This window comes from Aythya fuligula, chromosome 18 (genome assembly GCF_009819795.1).
Source record: "Aythya fuligula isolate bAytFul2 chromosome 18, bAytFul2.pri, whole genome shotgun sequence".
Taxonomy (NCBI): Eukaryota; Metazoa; Chordata; class Aves; order Anseriformes; family Anatidae; genus Aythya; species Aythya fuligula.
Genome location: NC_045576.1, coordinates 579780 through 586467, shown reverse-complemented (window position 1 = coordinate 586467; position 6688 = coordinate 579780).

Below are 6688 nucleotides of genomic sequence, written 5' to 3'. Positions count from 1 at the left end.
GTGATCTTTGAGGTCCCTTCCAACCTGAGACATTCTATGATTCTATGGTTCTAAAAAGAGCTGTGTAAAACATCTTTGAAAAATATCTGGCCACAGCAAAAGTATACTCTGCAGTGTACCTATACCGCAGCCCTTTCTGGTACTTGGCAGATGCTCTCTAGAATCACATAGATGCTTTAAGCACTGAAGTTAAAGGTGTCAGTATTGCACCCTTCCTTAGCAGTCCAGCAGTCAGACAGAAAACTCAAGCCTGTATACAGCCACAGTGGCTGAGAATCTTTCTGATCACCACTCTTTTTCAGGAGTAAGATTTTTTTTTTTTCTTACTACTATTTTTTTTACTATTTTTTTTCCTTACTATTTTTTTTTCTTACTAATTAATTTATGACCTGCCTCCACCCCTCCTCTTACCACAGAGGCCTCTTCCCCTCCCCACCTCCTCTGTAACAGGAGCCTTCCATTTGCTTTGATGGGTAATGGAAAGAAAGGCTATTCAGAAGGTCACCTTCTCAGCCAAGACCTGCTACCCAACTACGATAGCTTCCAGTGACATTGACTGAGAGCAAAAGAAGTGTCTGAGTGTGTAGCTTGGACACTCATTCAAGTGCAACCCATCTTCAAATGACAGGTCTGTTCTACCAGCCTCTCTGCTTACCTGTCTGATCAGGCAATCTGTTCCTTCTCCACTGAGATGCTCAGTGGTTTTCAGGTGGCAGGAAGCCATGGTAAGAAGGTCATTGCTGGAAAGAGAAGACACAAACAATACAAAGAGCTGCAAATCAAACTCCCTAAAGGAAAGATGCATTCACTTCCCTTTTGCCTTCTTGCAGCAAAGACCTGCAGAAATTGGTCTCTGGGTGGAGGAGCAGGATTAAGAGGTGGCAAAAGGCCATCCCTGTCTCTTCAGGGCTAGCGCGATACAGCTTTTGTCTTAACCAAATAACCCACAAATTGAATAGACATTAACCTACATGGCATAGAGATGTTATGCTAGGAGTGGAGAAAACACTCCTTGTATTTAATTTAACGTGACTCGATGCCCATCAGCAGAACAGACTTCTTAATGAGAAATGTGGCCATAGCATACTCAGGCTGCAAGGCTCAGCCATGTCTTAGCAGAGGGACAGCAAAGAGGACTTTTCCTCCAAAGGATTAGAGTGCCAGCGTTTCTGTTCAGCTATGTCAAGCATTTCTGAGAGCTCTCCTTTTACACAGAGGACAGCAGAAACATTGCTGAACACATGGGCATTCCCTGTCACATGGCCCATTGGGTCCGGTGACATCTCTCTCAGCACGCCTAATGAAATTATTGCAGCATAACTGACAACACCATTTTAAAGCTGCACTTCTTGCCACGGATGTTTTCAAACTCCGCTTGTCTCTGCTAATACTGGAAATGCTTTTGCTTCATTGCTAAGACCCTTGGCTTTTTGATAAGCAAACACAATCCCAACCCATTATGTGAATGGAAGTTTATAACGGATTTATTTTTTCACATATAAAGTGTTGTATAACCCCACCCATAAAAGACACCATCTTATTAGCCCCATGGCAGAAAATTCACCGTGTGGAAAATTTTGTGTGGAAGGAAGGAGGGAGGGAGGGAGGGAGGGAAGGAAGGAAGGGAAGAAAGAAGGAAGGAGGGAGGGAGGGAGGGAGGGAAGGAAGGAAGGAAGGAAGGAAGGAAGGAAGGAAGGAAGGAAGGAAGGAAGGAAGGAAGGAAGGAAGGAAGGAAGGAAGGAAGGAAGGGGAGAAACAAGGAAGGAAGAAGGAAGGAAGGAAGGAAGGAAGGAAGGAAGGAAGGAAGGAAGGAAGGAAGGAAGGAAGGAAGGAAGGAAGGAAGGAAGGAAGGAAGGGGAGAAACAAGGAAGGAAGAAGGAAGGAAGGAAGGAAGGAAGGAAGGAAGGAAGGAAGGAAGGAAGGAAGGAAGGAAGGAAGGAAGGAAGGAAGGAAGGAAGGAAGGAAGGAAGGGGAGAAACAAGGAAGGAAGAAGGAAGGAAGGAAGGAAGGAAGGAAGGAAGGAAGGAAGGAAGGAAGGAAGGAAGGAAGGAAGGAAGGAAGGAAGGAAGGAAGGAAATGTGGATGCTTTGTTGACACACTGACCTCTTACCGCTGCTGTAGCTGCCACTTCAGCAACCAGCATTCTCCATCAAGTCTGTTTTGCTACATGGTAGCCTGAGGCCACTCTTCCATGTCGCAATATCCACAGGCAATTCACAGGGCACACTGATCTCTACAAGCATGTTCTGCTAATCCCAGCAGCATGGCTGATAACAACACTAGCATGCTGCAAATCCAACTGGGATTGCTTTTTCCAGTCTACCCGGTCTGCAGACTCTATCCCATGTTTCTGGGATTAGCAGAAGAGTAGTAGGTTTAACAGCATTCCACATAAGCATTTAAGAAACCACGGAGAAAGAGTTTGACTCCATTCTGGCCTCTGCAGTTTCTGGGGGTGGCTGATTCTTTTATCTGAGACGTGTTAAGGACTGAACTTAACAGGATGTGTAATAGATAAGTGAAACAATGGCTCCAGCAGCATCTGGGGTTCCCAGCCCAGATTGGCTGGGAACAGGTTCTGTGAGGCCCAGGACAGGTAAATGCTTTCTGCCAAGAATCAAAAGGTTAAGCTGAGACCTCGTATGAAGCAGGACTGAGGTCTAAAAGAATGTCAGCAGGCTGGTATGAATCAGTATCCCTCCTGCAGCATGCAGGACCAAGAGACACCTTCCTGGTCATCGACAGTCACAGGTTTCACTGTCAAAAGGAAGCACTGCATGACAAAAGAAATCAATGGGCAGGCCGGAAACATGGTTGAATTGTGTTTTGTAGTTTGCTGTTCCTGGGAACATGTCCAACAAAGTGACCAGCGTGCCAGAGTGGGAAGGAAATGTTACTCTTGTGTGCGGGTTTGTTGGCTTCTTTCAACCACACCCGTTCAGTAGCACAGACCTCTTCCTCTCTGGTTGCTCCATGGGTCTTGCCACAGTCAGTAGACTTTGAAGAAGCAACTCAGTCATCAGTGCTAAAGGGATTAATTGGAGCAGCTAGCTAGAGCTGCCAGCAGGGCATAAGCAGCTGGGGGACGTGGATGTCAAGAAGGAAGGCATAGCTGGAGGGATTGGTGGAGGAAAGAGTAAATAGCTGGAGGAGCTCCTGGGAAAGAAGCAGCTAATGAGAATGGCCAGGTTAGCAGGCGCAACTAGTTGATGTCAGTTTAGGCCATGCTGTCCAGTGTGGCTCAAGACAGCTGTGCAACCTCCATGAGCTGTGGCAAGATGTTCTATGGGAAGATGAAGAGACAGATAAAACTTCATGGAAGAAGAGGACTTTATGTTATCACCTGGCACTTCAGGATGGCTTAGGAAAGGTGGAATGGCTTATTGTATCATGTCCCCTTGAATACATCTCCTCAAAATATTTGTGAAGTCCATCGTTCAACTGCTTCATTATGGCCGCATGGTTAAAGGAATCTAATATCAGTAACAAAGGTACCTGCTGCTATAGTGAAGCATTGAGCACAGACTGTGTGGTGGTCACCTTGATGCTGTGCTCCTTCAGAGTCTTAGAGGGGAGCTCACCAACAGCTTCTTTTCTCTACTGGAATTCACCAGCTGCTAAGGTTAAATCTTACATCAAACATATTGACTCCTAAGAAGATGCCTTCTTGAACTTTCCTTGTTGATTTCCACATGGTCCAACTGGGTTGACTTTGCTTGCTTCTTTCCTGGCAGAAAAGAAGACCAATGGGTCTGAAGAGGAGGCCAGGCCAGTGACTTGCAGCCATGCATCTTCTGTCGTTGCAACTAGCTAGGAGGTCCTGCTCAGATTGGTCCAGGGTAGAAGGAGCAGAGGACCTAAGCAGAAGACAGTGGGTGTGGAATTTCCTTCTAACTAGGCAGGTTGCAAGGTTGATGCTGCTGCTCTAAAAAGCAGAGCTGAGAGTGTGGTTGGCGTTGGGCCACAAACGCAACAGTCCTTGACAGTGCTCCATGCTTGTACTTCACTGGTGCTCACGAGTGTCTGCCTCAGTTCATGCTCACTGAACACAAGGCAAGGAAACTCATATCATAAGGACCTGCAGAAAGTGAGGTGGAATCTATTTCCAGCATGTGTGAATGCCCTCTCCTCTCTGGGGAATGCCAGCACAACGCCCACACAGTACTGCTGTGCAGGAATGTCTGTTTTCAGAGATTTCTCTCGTTCTGTCTCTTCTGGCTGTGCTGTGCTTTGCTTCTAGTCCCAGTGGGCTCCAGGCTCTGTAGCAATGAAAACAGAAATGACAGAAAGTTGGTGGCTGACCGGACCCTTTTGAACTGACAGAAAAGTAAGGAGGTGCATCTGGCACCACTTACCCCCTCAGAGGTGGGAGTAGCACTACGTGATGGAGAGGCTGTGTAGTTTTTGGCTAAGCTCACTGTACAAAAGTATTTTCAGCATGAAGACCAAACCACCATATGCAACAATCTGGAGAATTGTGCTTGGAGTATTTTTCATTCCAAGTCTGAAGGAAAGTCAGCTCCTTACCTCTCCCCTCAACTCCACCCATGGTCAGTTGGGCTCACAGTATTTATACAGGAATTGTCTTGGAATTATTGTCATCCTCTAACTTCTGCATGTGAATGGAAGTCAGAGATTGCCCAGAGAAGCTGGATTTCAGGTACACCCCTGAAGCGCGTTTCCCACTGACTGGCTCTGGTCTCCTCCATGGCAGAGTGCAATGTGTTTCCATCAGCGTCTCCATGACCTGTGCAGGGAGCCCCCAGGGATTGCTCTGGGCTTGAGCTCCTGGCTGGGGCCCTGGGCACCCAAAAGATGGGTGCTGCAGTGCCAGAGCCCTCCTTGGAACAAGTTCTTCAAGCACAGGACAGTGCCTGGTGCTGGCTATTGGATCATTTTTCTAACCTCGTCCCTGTGGCATTCACTGAGCTTCATGCACAGAGCTTTTAATAACCAAAATGCCAGTAACCAGAAGAAGAGCATGTTTAGATCTGACAGCATTTAAAGCAGCTCAAGTGACAGTGCCCTTTTCCTAGAACTAGATCAGTCACTCTCCAGGACTACCAGCAAATTATCTGGTGAAAAAGATTTTTTTTCTACTATACTTCCCCACACCTTTGCTGCAGCTTTGCTTTTCCTGCTCTTCTGCCTTATCTGTCACGTGCTGAATACCGCTTCACTCCTAGTCAGCTCTTTCCATGTCCTTCAGAAAGCTCAGAGGAACTGTGGCTATGTGTTAGGTTCAGGCAGCCATGAAGCTCTTTACATATTTTACTTAATTCATTAATTGCTCTTGTGTTAAATTCGGTCATAAATAAATAAATGTCCTTTGTTTTCTAAATAATTGTTGTGAAGAAGTGTTGCAGCCATGCACCTTTCTGAAAAGCATCAGCATTTTACAGGACTGCCAGACTGCCTACCACCTCACATGCTCTGATACAGGCAGCATTGTGTTGATAGCATTTTTTTTTTTTTTTTGGCTGGAATGAATGTGTAAGTGTGCAAGATATTTGGGATAGGATGGGAATGCTGGACTGGTAATGTGTCAGATCACATAGGATCTCAGACTGTATGTATGTGATTGTGTGCAGAGTTGTGGTTGGGTGGAGGGGTTTGTTTTTTTTTGCTGTTGTAGGTAGTGAAAGCCTACATGGGCCACCATGGATTTCTTGGAATGGCTGAGGATATTGCTTGATGGATGTTGTCAATGGGTACAAACAAATATGGGACATAGGCAGAAGGCTTTTGAAAATGATTCTTTGCATGTTTGTTTTTTTCATGTTTTGTCACATCTGTGTTATATCACTTTCCCCTTTAAAAAAGTGCAATTATTTAAAAGTTACATATTTCTCCATACTTAACTCTATAATTACACATCTTTTTCTGTATCTTTCTGTAGGATAGAGAAACAAAAATGCATTTGTTTTCTTTTTCTCGAGCTGCATCTCAAGATGTTTTGCCACATATTGTCACAGATTCCAGGAATGTCATATGTCAGTTTAGATAAACACATTGTGTTTCTCATTTGAAGTACCACTTGAAGATAGTAAATAAATTCAGGTAACAGGAACAATTTAGCCTTTTTCTACATACTGCTTTAGTGCTCTTCATATGTTTCTACTTTAGCCTCTGAACAGAACGTGTAAAAGATAGATGTTATCTGTATGGTGCAACTGAAAGAGTTGCAGCACAGGCATGGAAAAAATCTGCTTTGGGCCAAGGAGGAAAGCACTGGACATGTAGCAACAGAGTCTATAAGTCCTACATCCAAGTTCTCCAAGTGCCTTGACTAATCGAGATTCTCTTCTTAAGTCTCTTGTCAAATTATTTATAGTAGACACATTCACATCGTTGGTAAGATAAAAAACATTTCTAAATATATCTAGTCAAATCAAATGACAATTATACCCTTGGTTAAGTTTGCCAGACAATGCTTTGCCAAATAATGTTTGCCAAAAAATATTTTGACCGAAGAAAGAGGAGGAATCCAGGGCATCTGCATACCAGACTCTATAAAAGTGTGTTTGGAGCTCTCTGCTCTGTCTTCAAGGAAAGCTTCAAGGTAAGTATGCTGGGTCTAATAATTTGTTGAAATTACGTATCCCACGTTGTATATTTAGCAGTATTTTTACTGCTGAAGCTGGTTTTGAATTTTTTCCAAATTCTTTCAAGGTATTTGTATATTCCA